This window comes from Corvus moneduloides, chromosome 11 (assembly GCF_009650955.1).
Source record: "Corvus moneduloides isolate bCorMon1 chromosome 11, bCorMon1.pri, whole genome shotgun sequence".
Classification (NCBI taxonomy): Eukaryota; Metazoa; Chordata; class Aves; order Passeriformes; family Corvidae; genus Corvus; species Corvus moneduloides.
Genome location: NC_045486.1, coordinates 21452790 through 21466740, shown reverse-complemented (window position 1 = coordinate 21466740; position 13951 = coordinate 21452790). Strand labels below are relative to the sequence as shown.

At 40.8% G+C, this 13951-nt stretch overlaps 1 long non-coding RNA gene across 3 annotated transcripts in view; it reads left to right on the top strand.

Annotated features, from left to right (window-relative positions):
- Window positions 1-13951, top strand: part of LOC116449425 — a 39529-nt gene that overhangs the window by 1095 nt on the left and 24483 nt on the right. For all 3 annotated transcript variants that reach the window (XR_004242381.1, XR_004242380.1, XR_004242379.1), the window contains exon 2: window positions 28-137. This is a non-coding gene — a long non-coding RNA (uncharacterized LOC116449425). The remainder of the gene's footprint in view (window positions 1-27; window positions 138-13951) is intronic.

Below are 13951 nucleotides of genomic sequence, written 5' to 3'. Positions count from 1 at the left end.
TACTTTCCCATCTGTGCTGTGGCCAAGGGCACGTACAAAACCGATCAACATACAGGTGTGATGGTAATGGGACATCAGAGGAACGCTCAGATGCATAGAAACAGCTGCCAGCAAGAGCAGAAATGTAAAAAATAAATGTAAGTAATTGGGTTTTATATGACCACATGTGATCTCTTTTAAAGCCTGATCTGCTCATCTGCGCTGAAAGTGTTCCTGAGTAGTTGTTAAACGAGCCACTTTCTATGTGAAGAGTCCAAATGTGTCTTCCCCAAGTGAACTCCTTCAAAATCCACTATGTTAGGACTTGTTTTTCTCGTCCTCTAAAGAGAATTAAAGGATATTCTATTTACAGAATGCAAGTAAACATATAGAATGTAAACAAGCATACAGAATGTAAATATATATAAACATAATTTGAATTTTTAAAAAGATACTATAAACTTGCAAATGCAGGCTGAAGTTTAAGGACTGTGACACACCAAGTAAAAATCTCTCCTGTATGCCATATCCCTGCAGCTTTACCCATGCAGCAGTTGAGCCCACCTCTCTCACATGCAATAACTTCTGAGCAGGTAGGAGAGGGGAATTGTGGCAACCGCCTTAAAATTTTATGTGTCTCTGACTGTTTAGTGCTGTGGAGTTTCTCCAGTGGGGTGTGATGGAAATTCATATTCACCTCAACTTTAAGCTGCACTGACTTCTCTGACTTTAAACTGCTGAGTTCTGTTTGGGAGTTCACAGTGATTTTTTGTTAAAGCAGACTTAATTGGTGACTGAGTCCGTTTTTGGAGTCCGCACGAAAGCAAATGGACAACCAGATGTGGCAAAGTACAAATTAAGCACATGTTGGGCTTCTATTTTTCATGCTAAAGGTTGTTGAAGATTTCATTTCACTGTTCTCCACGCTGTGCTGAACTGATCATTAATGTTCATCACACAAAACTCCTTTGACACAATGTACACTCGCAAGTTACTGCCTTCACAAACGACACAGTGAGCATTTATTTAATTAGACTTCACAGGAAATCCTCATCTGTCTTGCTTCCTTGGCTGCCTGTTTCGTGCAGTGGGCTAGGAAACACTAATTTAGAGAGAGAAATAAAGTTTGTTGTTATAGCCCATAGAAAATGGAAGAAACAATGTTTTACTACAGCAAAGGTATATGTGTATGTATATAAACCACACTGTTGTCAGTTCTTAACAAGTCCAAGGCTTAAAAAAGGACATTGCTTTCCTAAATTTGGGGGTTTGTGGTAGCTAAACTTCAGTAATACGCTCAGCTAGGCCAGCCTTTATCAGATATATTACCTGTTCATTCAAAAGTTATTAAATATGCATGGACCATAATTGTTGGTGCATTTGGATCCCAAGACAACCTGGTCAGAACCCTCTCTGGTTGCAAGCATCCAGTGACACTTTCAGAGATACTGTTGTATTTCTAAAGACTCTTTTTTCATCTTCTGTACCCCCTTGCAAATGCATTTTGAGAACCTTGTCTGGCAGTTGTAAAGGTTTGATGTGCTCTAGTGAAATTATGCTGCCCTTAGTCCTAGAAACGAGAGATCTGCTCTTTGTACATGACAATGATAGTGCTGAGTGATTCCTCCTGTGTGGTGGCTTGCTTTGTGCTGCACAGTCACATGCCAAGGAGACCTGAGAGTAGGGTCTGTTGTTAATCCTGTGGGAAATGGGTGTAATTTCAGTGGAACTGGGAAACAGCTGAATTTGTGTTTGTGAGGCATATGGTCTGAAACAGTCAGTTCTCTGTTGAAACTTTGTATTTGTCAGTCCAGTATAATTTTTTTAACAATAAAATTTCCTGTTATCCAGCCTTTGAGTTAGTTCTGTGGGTTGAATCTGAAAAAAACAACCTTTTGCTGCTTATGAAAAAGACCCTGTGCTCCCTACAGGGAAGTAGGCTCAGACTCCAGCTGTGGTAAGAGAGAGGCAGACTGGTGATGTGATCAGTCTTCAGCCATGGAATGAAGCAACACTCTGTGGTAGGTAGGTCTTGTTTGCCTGTCAATGACACAGAGAGAGCCTGCAAGTGTTGTCACAGGAGTCTGAGGCAGGCAGTCTGTGAGTGTTTTGCAGACCAAATGTTGGAGGGTGCAAAGACAATCCTTGGGACCACTGTCAGAATAGCCCTTGAAATTTGGGTGGGAGTATTGAAAACAAAAAAACCCCACTACTCTGCATCTTTGCATTTTAGCTATGAAAGGAATTTCCAGTCTCTATTAGACTCTCAAGCTGTTAGTAATTATTAACCATTTTGTGGGGTTTTTTGTGGCACAGAATGGTCCTACAACACTGCTGAAACTCAACTAGAAAGGACAGCACTTCACATTTCACAAAAATGTCAAGAGTTTTTTGCTCTGACTTGGTTTTGGGGAGGGATTTGCATTTTATTTTGCTAGGGATTCATTTTCTCTGCCTGAATACTATATATGTGGCCAAAGAGACAATCTGAGGAAACCCAAAATAAAAAGTATATGGTACTCCCTGGCATTTGTGGTCACCATAACAGCACGCTGTGATCCAAACTGGTACTTCTGAACTACAGCACAAGTTTAAGTAAAGAGATTGGTACAATCTTCCTGTGGGGAAATGGATCAGTCATTCAAAAACGTAGAAGAAAGGGAACTAAGAAGGAGGGTGCTGATGATGAAAAATGAGGCTGCTTGAGGTGTTTAATATGGATATAGAGGTTAAAATTCCCAGACTGGTACTTTGCATCAGATACTACTGCAGCACCTTTTGTAATCTCCTCCTACCTTCCTCATCACATCCTGCTTTTTTTTTTTTTTTCTGGCATCTAAATTTACAGTTATGAAATTTTAGTTCCTTGCCCTGGGAGCTATGCTAAAAAAAAAAAAAAAAAAAGGCAAACCAAAATCCCTTTTTATCTTACTGCAAGATATGTGCAATTTGATTGTTTATTCTGGGAAGAGGTGAAAGTGCATCATATCTTTAAAACTACTTGGAGTGAAAGCACATTATTTGGTGCTCTTTCTTCCTTTTTTAGTTTCCTGTTATTCCTGCAAGCCTTGCACTACATCCTGCAGAAATTAGTGGTGTTTTAAAAATAATGTTAATATAAATGCTTAATTTAGGCAGCTCTTTTCTAAATGCTTGACTGATTTTAATGAAAATAACATTAATAAAAAGTAGCTAGGTGTTGCTGTCTGATATCTCTTTAGTTCATGACTACTTGTAGGTCTCTAGGAAAGAAACTGACTTCTCTCTTTACATTTCACCTGAATTATTTACTTAATTGTTTTTGTTTGTTTGTTTGTTTTGTCTTGTCATAATTTCCTGTCTGATGCTTCCTCCTTGTGATTATGTGAACTGCTTGGGAGTTGGGAGAAGATAGACAAAAAGGCATTTCCATGATGCTCTCTGTGAATGGAGGGATGCAGCAGAGATGTTCACCTAAGGACAAGACTTTCCCTTTTTAAACAAAAATTGGATGGGTAAAAAAAAATCAAAGCATTAATTTGGAGATAAAGCAAAGGAGAAGGGCCCGACAAACACCAAGGCTGGCAGTGGAACTGCAGAATTCCCTGCATCTTCCATTCATCCCTCTAAAATCAGTCTTTGCTTCATGTGCTTCTGTCTGCTTCTTCCCAGCTGTTTCAAATAGCTTCATAATGGGCATGAAAATGGTGCTATTTTCTATAATGAATGGTGCCAGTATGGAATTACTTCCCTTGGTTGGACATATCCAGCGGTGTAAGCAATGCTGCAAGCTTATCTCCTGCAGTTCATTTTGTGTCCAGGGGTCATGATGCATAATTTAGACCTGTTGCATACCCTGGATCTTTAGTAAATCTGTGACACTATTAATTCTGTAGTGCCATAATATTTATCTTACAAAATTACTCACTTCCCACAAACTGCAACTTAGTCCGGAGTGATAAAGGAAAGTAAGGCTGGAAGGTCTGGTCTGATTGTGGCAATCAAGCACATACCCACTGCAAAAAATTTTAAATAGGCTATCAGGACTCGGCTCTGCGTTGGAGAGAAAGAGGAAGAAGGATTCAAAACTGTTTTGGGTTATGACTGCGGCCATCACTAATATTGGAGAGGGTTGTGGAAGGAGGAGTTGGTTGGGCATGCACACTGAAGGACTTTTAGATAAGCTGAACTTTGTCAAAGTAAAGTTTTGGGTTGAGAATTAATTGTAGCAGCACATCTGTGTTAATCTGGAAGAAAGGAAGCTCAGGGGAAACCTTACAGCTCTCTACAACCACCTGAAAGGAGATTATAGTGATGTGGGTGTCCGTCTCTTCTCCCAGGTAGTAAGCGACAGGACAAGAGGAAATGACCTCAAGTTGTGCCAGGGAAGACTCAGATTGGATATTAGGGGAAAAATTCTTCACAGAAAGGGTGGTCAAGCATTGGAATGGGCTGCCCAGAGTAGTGGTGGAGTCACCATCCCTGGAAGTGTTTAAAAAAGTGTATATATGGCACACATGGTTTATTGGTGGAAATAGTGGTGATGCTGGATTGATGATTGGACTTGATGATTTTAAAGGTCTTTTTCAACTTCTTCTGTGAATCAGTGATCTGCTGTGGGAACACAATCAGAGAAGCAGGTCACTGGGATATTTTTAGGTGCTATGACAAGTATCTGGGGAAGAGAAGGTTACATTTGTGGGTATATAATATCAATATGGCAAGCAGTTTTCTGTACTGCAGGCAGGTATCTAATTCTTTGCTACTTCAGAACTCATTTAGTGAGTGATTACACTGCATAACACAGGGTAAGGAGGGTGTTTGAATCCCCTGTATAATAACCTACCTGCATTGCTGGAGTTGCTCCGGAATCACTTGAACTGTAGGGCCGCCCGACAGCCCCAGGAATCAATGGTTATGTCAACATCAGAGTTCTGAAAGTGACCTGAATGTTTTTATTTACCATGAGTTTAATGAAAAGCCAATGATCAAGGCAAGGGATAGTGCCCTTCCCTTCTAATCAGCAGGATCTGGAAAGACATTTTGGAGCATTTTCCAGACATTCTGGAAAGACATTAGTGGAAGGTTCGCTGTCCATGGCAGGAGGGTTGCGACAAGATGATCTTTGTGGTTACTTACAATCCAAAACATTCCATGATTCTGTGACTCTGATTTTGCCTGCTCACAAGCAACTGGTTGTGGGCTTAATGCATGAAGCACATATGGAAGTTTCCGGCCTCTGGTATTAGGAAGATCAGTTTCAGCAATCACATTTGTCCATTTTGGATTTAAAATCTTGAAGCCAGTGATTAAATACATTTTTTTGCTTAAGGTGTGCTGCCTTGCTTGGCACACACGTTTGGAACAGACTTTTTGAGAAGGAGGAGGTTTCAAGCAGTGCTGGACTTGTGCCAGAAGGAAATGAGCAAGCTCCTACCTAGAAATAAGCAGAAACATCTACACAAGTGGTTTAGCATTAAAATGGGGGATGTCTGGAGTTAGTGAGAATGATCTGACCCAGAATATACAATTTAACAGTACTCTTCTGGATTAATTTTTGATGCATTTAGAAGTGTAAGGCAGTTAATTTTCTCTTTAAAGAGCAAGCACTACCCATTACATAAAGGACTTCTCTGTGCTGTAGCACTCACTTCCCCTGGGCTTGCTGCCCTCCATGCACTCACACATTGCTGTACAGTGTGCTGTGTTCACAGCACGCCAGTCGTACACTCAGCTCAGCCTCTCAGCTGCTCTATTCTGCCTTGTACAAGCAGCTGTTCTGTAGTCTGCAGTGCTCAGTGCTGTTTGGTGAGCAGCCGACGTGCCTGCAGTGCAGATGTTAGCAAGGCTGTGCCTGGCAGGGCTGATTTTAGGGAGAAGAGGGACCCAATGGCCTCGGGCTCCTCTGGGAGGGAGGTGGCTGGGAGTGCTCCTGGGTATCTCATCTGAATGTGAAGTATGGATTTGCAGCATGGCCACAAGTCATTTGGAAACCAGAGAATTCTGCCTGGGCCTGGCATGGCATGGCAGCGTGTTGTCTGACTACAAGTGTTCAGAGACAGCTGTGTGGTCCCCCAGCCTGGCCCTTTACACAAATTATTGGCATTCCTCCCTGGAGAGTCTGATGATCTGTTTTTTTCCTATTTTTTTAGACGATGATGACAGCCTGCCAGGTTGTGAGGTGGTCCTACTGTTCTCTAATTCTGGAGCACACTTCCTGAGGAGATCTGGCAGTCTTGGCTTAAGCTTTCTATTAACTCCCTCCTGGAATGCCTACTTTGGGGTGTGCTTACACTGCTGCACCTTTCCTGCGAGGGAACAGGATTCACGCTTCAGAGAGTGTTACCACACAGTTCTATCTGAGAAACTAGGTACAGCCTTGTACCTCAAATAGGAAAGAAATGTCAAGAGTTTGGATAGAAGAGACTCAATTGGAGGAAATAAAGCTCCTATTTTTATCCTCTGTCTTAAAGACTTCATAACTTTTACACTTTCTGGCTGAAATTGCTTACCTTAGTCTATTTCTATATATTAATTTCTCCTTTTGAAAGTCCTAATAGAATCATTGCACCTTTTTTAACCACAGCATATATATATGTGTGTATATTTACACACTTGTACAATTAGAGGATGTGATTTTTATGCAAAATTTGTTGTGGAAATTGTAGAGCTGAAATGAAATGGCATATAAAGTTGCAAATTTGGCGTGGTGAGGCTGGTCTAAAAGTTCTGCTGAGCTTGAGCATTATCTTTTATAAAACTGTGATGAGTGTTAATGATTTCTCTTAGCTGGTAAAGTGTCTTGCTAAGAAAATCACATTTGCTTGTGCCTGAAGCTGCGTAACTTAGCTGTGTGTTACAAAATACACAAATAACACAGGGGTTTAGGAGGTGGTGGTGTGTTTTAGAGGATATACTGGTAATTCACTTCAGAGGGCTGAATCTTCATCTGGGTAATGAATGAGATCAGGAATCAGTTGCATTTCCATTCCCAAACTGTGTTCTTATTGCTTCATTCTAGCCAACAGAACTTCCTTGCTATCATTAAATTATTTTTATAGATTTTATTTTATCAAATAGATGGAGATCGACTTAAATACCTCTGTGCACAAACTCTGGAATTTAATGTTTACTTTTGAAAGGTGAATTTAAACTTTTTTCATCAAATGTGTTAGGCAGTGATAGGTCAGAGATGACCCATTTGCAGTAATATATTCCAAAACAAGGAATTCAAAGAAAAATCAAACCTAATGTACTTTTCAGGTATGTGCAGAGGTAGAGCAGTGCTCTAGAAGAGGGAGTGGAAGGAGGTTATCTGTAAACCAGAGTAAAGAATGCACCTGTTTAAAATGCCAGGTGTCGGTACAGGTATGAATCTGAGTTGTTTGTCCCTACATAGCTTGTCAGCAACCAGGTAGATAAGAGAAGAATCAGGCCCTAGAGCTACTGTTGGCAAAGGCTGATTCAATGAAAGGAGTAATCCAGTTAAGTGAAAAGGCCTCTGTATATGGAATTACTCACAAATGTAATTCATAGAACAATGTATGTTGTTGAAATGAATTAAAAAAAAAAAAAAGAGGAAAGGAAAAAAGGAAATAAATGAGCTGTTCAAAGGGTTCTTTTGTATCAGACTCATGCTTTTAGGAGTAGTTCCCAGCTTCCAAGGTGTATGGGGAGAGGAGGGAGAGAGGAAGGAAGAAAAAGAGACAATTTTCCCGCAAGGTAGAGCACCATCTCCACAGGTAACAGCAGTGCTGAGGATCCCAAGACCCCCAAGCACCTGCCCTGCAATGGGCCAGAGGCATGAAGAAAGCAGCCTTCATTGCTGAGGTGCAGCCCCCCCGTTCCTCGTGTCTTTTATTAATATTACTATCCTTAAAAAAAAGAAAAAAAAGAAGAAACCGGTGATCTTGCCAGCTATCCCAGTTTTGGAGCATCAGTCAAGGCTTTAGAGCTGCTGTGTAGCAGTAGGATTGTGTCTGTGTGCAGGACTGTAGGGCCTGATCCCTTCTGGGATTTTTGTGCTCTCTCGAGACTGAGTTCAGGTTCCACTGTGTGCAATGGGATAAGTTCATGTGCATTGTCCATAAATACTGCAAAATAGGCTTATGGGTGTGACTGATGTGTGTAACACAGGAGTTCACGTCTTGAGTGTGCAAGCAGTGGGGCTGGTTTTGTTCTCTAGAAAGAATTCCTAGTTAAGGCTGTTTTTTCCAGAATTTCTGAAGTTGTCCCTAGATTCTCTGGGTAATCTAGGTTGAAAGAAACATCAGGAGGTCAGCTAGCCTAACATTTTGCTCAAGTAGGATTAGCTGTGAGGTCAGACCAGGTGACTTAGGGCTGGCTCATACTCATTGGCCTTTAAGCGTTTTTTGGTAGTTTCTTTGTCATGGTAATGTTCCAATATATGAATTTACAGATATAAATTTATATCCCTTTCATGCTTTCTTTTGCCAGGTTCATAGACAGGAGCTTTTTGAAAAGCCAGAAATTTGACAGTTTGTTTGTTTGATTTTTTGAGGAAACCACATGAAATCTTTAGGTCTGGATCATTTAAAATGGTATCTACTTCAAATCCCATTGTGATAGACCAGCTAGGTAGCAAACACAGATGCTGTTTATTGCTGACACACAGTTTAAAATAGCAAGAGGAAATTCAATCCCAGATGGAATTTCAAGGCTGGAAATCACTATTAAAATTAATTTGCTTGAATTTCCTGCAGCACCACTCACAGTTTGCCCAGCAGCTTGAGGTTGAACCAGAGAAGGACAGTTGGCATTGCTGGAGTCCTTGGCATTGCTTTTAAAGCTGACATTAAAAGAATTTGACAGCTTTGGGATGTGGTGAACACTGTCTATAGACTAGACTGGACTAAAACCATTAAATATGATACATAAGGAAATTTTAAAATCTGTTTCACCTGGTAGTGCTGAGTGGCCTCAGCAGAACCTGTAGACATTAATTCTGCCTGTGGTCTGCATTCCCCTCTGCAGTTATGCTGAGGGCTGTCTGTAAAAATACAAATTTTCTGGTGTTTTACTTGCAGACTGTCAGAAACACATTGCAAATATTTCTCTTTTCTGGTTCCTATCTCCAAAAACGTGTATATACATAAGGGCTTTTATTTCAAGACCTGCTGCCTAACGAAAGCAGCGCCATCTGGCTTTGTCTTCCTTTTTTTCACCAAATACTTGATACAGTGTGTAAAAATAATCCCGACATAACCCGTTTATTAGCACTGTTGCCATGTTTTCACTTCACTAGATGCTTATACTTGCAATTATTTCATGTTGTTGGCTTTTCTACTTTATTTGCTGAGTGACTTTTGTGTTTTTGTTAAATCTTGATGGTTGCACTAGTTGTGAATAATTTTCTTTGGCTTAGAGTATAGTGATCATGGAATTAATAGCACATAAAATAAATACAAAAGATATCAAGAATATCATAATGTCAGTTATATAGCCCATGGATATAAAAACATCTTTGTATTTACAGGGTATTTGTTATAAGTAATTCCTATCTGCTTTCATAGAAGCTTTGTAGAAACTTACATGAAATGTAAGTTTAGGATAGCTGCCCTATTAAGATGCATATTTTACTTTTTTAACTTTGCTGTGACAGTTTCTGCCATTGCCAAACTGTGCTGCCAACATCTCTGTTTAATGCTCCCGTTACTCATGTGAAGGAGTTGAACATCAGTCCAGCGTTACTGAAATATTGAGGTGTGGAGGAAATTACCCATAGATAAATGGGGTTTAGATCTGCAAATGGGATTTTTAAAACCCCTGTTTAATTGGAGATTAGAATCAATAGTTGTGCTTCTACCTAAAGAAATGCTTTCTTTGAGTATCTGACTGCTGAATCTGCCTAGAAGCTGAACCCTGGCTAATTCACCTCCCTCAGGGTCTGAGGATGGAGCTGTTCCCCCCCACCCCAGGAATGTCCAGATTGTTTTGATAACGCTGAGGTCCCTCTAGTCTACAGGGTGAAGATGCAACTTTACTTTAAAACATAGGCCTTAGAGGAGGTAAATTGGTAGTTAGAGATAAAAATTTGCGGTTATGCCCAGAAGTGCAAGAAGTTTAAGGTCTCAGCCCAGCATGGGGGTGCTCAGTGGGTGCTTTGGGGAGCACAGGGAAAGCCAATCCAAAATCACTCTTTTGCTGATCCAGTAAATATTTTCAGGGGTAGCGACGTGACTCCAGTGTGAGAGGCTGAGCACCCCGACTCTGACAGTGATAAAGCCATGGTTATGGTATCTGGGGCACAGGTCTGGACCATCCTGTTGGGAAAGGAGTTACCTGAGTGCTCTGACAGCTACACTGCTGCACTTCATTAGGTGAAACACAGTTCCTCCTTCATCTCAGAAAAGAATTTCACCCATCTCTGCTGGAGGGGGAAGGTCATTCTGTGCTGTGGATCTTCATTGAAGCTGAGTGACTTAAATGTCTGAGGATAGAAGGAGGAAAAGTTGCTCAAAGTTGTCTCAAAACATTGGCAAGCCAGGCATGCTAATGAGAGTGAGCCCCACAGGGAAATCTAGCAGTGCTGGCCTGTGTCCAATCCCATTGTGATAGAACAACTAGGTGCAACCACAGAATCCCCTGATTTGCTTTGGGATCAGCTGCTTCAGGATGAAGCACTGCTAAATGTGAGTTCTGTCCTGGATCTGGTTCCTAAGGGAGCTTGCAGTGACTAAACACAGGCCACGTCCCGTGCTTGGAGCAGGCTCCAGGTGTCTGCATCTGCACACCTGCATTCACTGCTGGCCTCCGCAGGCCCAGGGGGGCCTGGGCTCAAGGCAGGGATGCAGGCAGAATTTAATCTTTTGGGCTATGTCTCTGCTGTAGGACTGTAGTGAATCACTGCAGTGCAGTGGCTGCCAGGAGGGTGAGCTGTGAGGCCCTAAATCAGTGTGATGGATTGTAAAAGGGTTATAATTCAAGGGGAAGTCATTAGTCCCTTTTGAGGATTTCCTTCTTGAGCACCACCAAACCATTTTTCTGACTTCCTAAGTAGGCAGGCAGATTGAGATATGAATTTATCTTTCTCTCTGCCATTGCTTTTCTGCAGGATTAATATACAAACCAGAGGTAATCAATGACAGAGACAGGAAACATCCTAATGCTGAGGCCAGGGCAGCTGTGGTTTGAATGATGTTGTGTGCTGCATCTCTAGGCACTTGTTTTTTATTTCAGAAGAGAAACTAATGGTAGTGTTTAAGAGTAATGGATACTTACACCACAACACTGGGCAGTCTCAGGATCTTTATAAAAGGATTGCAACTATAGACTCAAAATACAGAACAGCAATTTTGAAAAGGTTAAAAAAGAAAATGAGCAAGACAGAAATTAACACCTTCACATTTTTAAGAAAGGAAAACACAAAATCTCAGCCTAACTTAGAAACGCTGCATTTTTTCTGTATTGGTGGCATATAAAGATGAATGAGGAAGATGAAAAAGAAATCTCTATGTGGACTCCTTAACCTGGCTGCACCATGCCCCAGTCACTGTGTTCTAAAGCCTTGGTTTATGGTATGGTGTAAATATTGAAAGAAATTATTGTCAACAATTATGGTTAATCTCCTTCTTGGTAAGTAACATTGCAGATTTCCTTGGCAGATGCTTCTGCAATGGTGCTGCCTGTATGGGAAGTGAGACATGAATATCTTGAGCATAGACCTTCTTAAAGAACTGCTGTCAGGAGAAATGCAAAATGTGAGAAATAAAACTGCTCTGATGTACTTAATTGCTACTGGTCGGTTACTTACCTCCTAAACACGCATTTCTCCCACACCTGGCATGAGGATGAAAAGCTTAAAATTGGGGCTGTTTTCCAAACCATCTGACTGAAAATATTGCAGGAAAACTAAGGTTTCCAATTGTCCCAATTTGAGGGATGCCAGTTTCTGACGTTCCAAATAATTTTTGTCTTAATATATTTAAAAAAAATCATAATTCAGAGTCCAGAAAGCTTCAGCTTTGAGACCTTTATGTCAGATCCATTGGTAGTTTCAAAGACCACACAATTTAGACACCAAGATGAATTTTGCATCCTAGTTCCAAAAAACACTAATTTTTTTAACTGTTCTTAACTGTTTTTCAGACTAGATATAGTCAAGTGCATCTTTATTAATTTTGGTGGAGTCTTAAAAGCATCTATATAATCAGATAAAATAGGAGGTATGTGTGTGAGCTAGCATGTAAAGAGATCCCTCGTGTTCTGTTCTTGCAGAACAACAGGGCCATTACGAAAAGAAATTAGATATTTATTCCGGTTTCACTGAGATGTAGGATCAGTGTGGCTTTCCAGGAACTTAAAATTTTTTTGGTAACCTTAGGGCAAACTCTGAAGGTGAGTTCACAATGTAAATCCTCCCGACACCTGCTGCCAGATGGTGTTCATCCAAGTCATAGAGAAAACAATGCAAAATGGAATTGCACTATTATATGGGATGAATTATTGGAAACCAGCACCTAGGATTCTATTATTATTATTGAAACAGCTCCAGTTTATTAAAGGAAATTTAATCCAGTAAGTATATACAAAGTATACAAAGCTTGCCTGTCAGTTTATCTGACTATCTATACCACAATATAGTTTCTCCTTTTTTTTCCCCTTTCTTTCTTTTATTTTTTTTTTTATTATATCTGTCAAAAGCAGTAGGAAAGGGCATCTTTGGTCAGTGGTCTGAGTCAGTTTGTTCTGATGCTGCTCAGGGCACAAAATACATGTTTATGTTACCATGTTGTAGTAATGATCCCAAGAAATTATTTGCTTTGCTTTTAAGTGGCATACCTCGTTGTAGACAGCATTACTGTCCATTCAGGAAATTAATTGAAAGTATAATTAAGGACAGTTACACAAAGCTTGAAAAGAACACAGCCCTATGGAGCCAAAGCGGCACAAATTAACCAACTGCACGTTGCAGTTCTTTAACCTGCTTTGATTCTTAGAGAGGATTTGAAAATGGCTGGTGTGTTTAACTTACTTTTTTCACAAAGGTTTTAACAAAACTCTTAAAATTCTCGAGTAATCAAAGTAAGGGGCCCTGTTAAATCATGAGCTAAACCCTGGTTAAGCAGCTGCAAACAAAGAAAGTCATAAGACTGTGTCTGTAGGTAATACTGAGTGAGAGCTGAGGCCCAGGATTTCTGCCCTTTTGGGAAGGCTGTGGGGGAAGCTGCTGCCTCTGTGCCAGGGGAGAGTTTTCCACATCTCTGGGCCTGGCAGCAGATCTGGTGTGGAGCTGTGCCATGGTGTGCAAGGCTTTCCCTGCAGCAGGACCTGTCGTGCCATCGCCTCGGGGGTCTGCAGGTAGGCAGTACAAAAAGCAGCTTTTGTGCTGAGGCCATCAGGTGCCCTGATATTTCTGCTGTGCCAAGGAGCCTGGGTATGCACTGAAACAAGAAAGCTGCTCTCAGTTTCCAGCTCAAGTTAGAAGCCAAAAATCAAAAGTATGGTGCAACATGCCTTCAGAAAATTACTCAAAGGAAACAAAAGGCTTCTTAGTAAAGGTAAACCAGGTCTATAAACAGTACATTTGAAGATAGTCTTTTGAGGTTAGAGGGTTAGTCTTCGAAGTATGATTCTAGATACAATTGTAGACTTTTGCACAGGCTTTTCTGTAACACAACTGAATTAGCAAAAGGAGAGTAAGATTAAAAAAGTATTTCTTCTATCTCTCTGTGTATCTGCTCAGGTTTAGAGATACAGCTTGATTTAGAACCTCAAGGGTGTCTAGAGCCATTCTCTTCAAACCCAATTCATTACAGACTTGCTGTGAGAAGCACCTATGTGTTACTGGGAAGGCCAACGGCCCAGTTAAAGAAAAGATCTGCAGACATATGCAAACATAATTGATAGCACTTTTTCATGTGGCTAGTGATTTGAGAAACACCTGGCACAACCAGGCATTATCTATACTGAAACATGTGCTGGAGAGAGAGGTAAAACTGCCTACCTGGCTCCAATATTTATGTCCTAACTG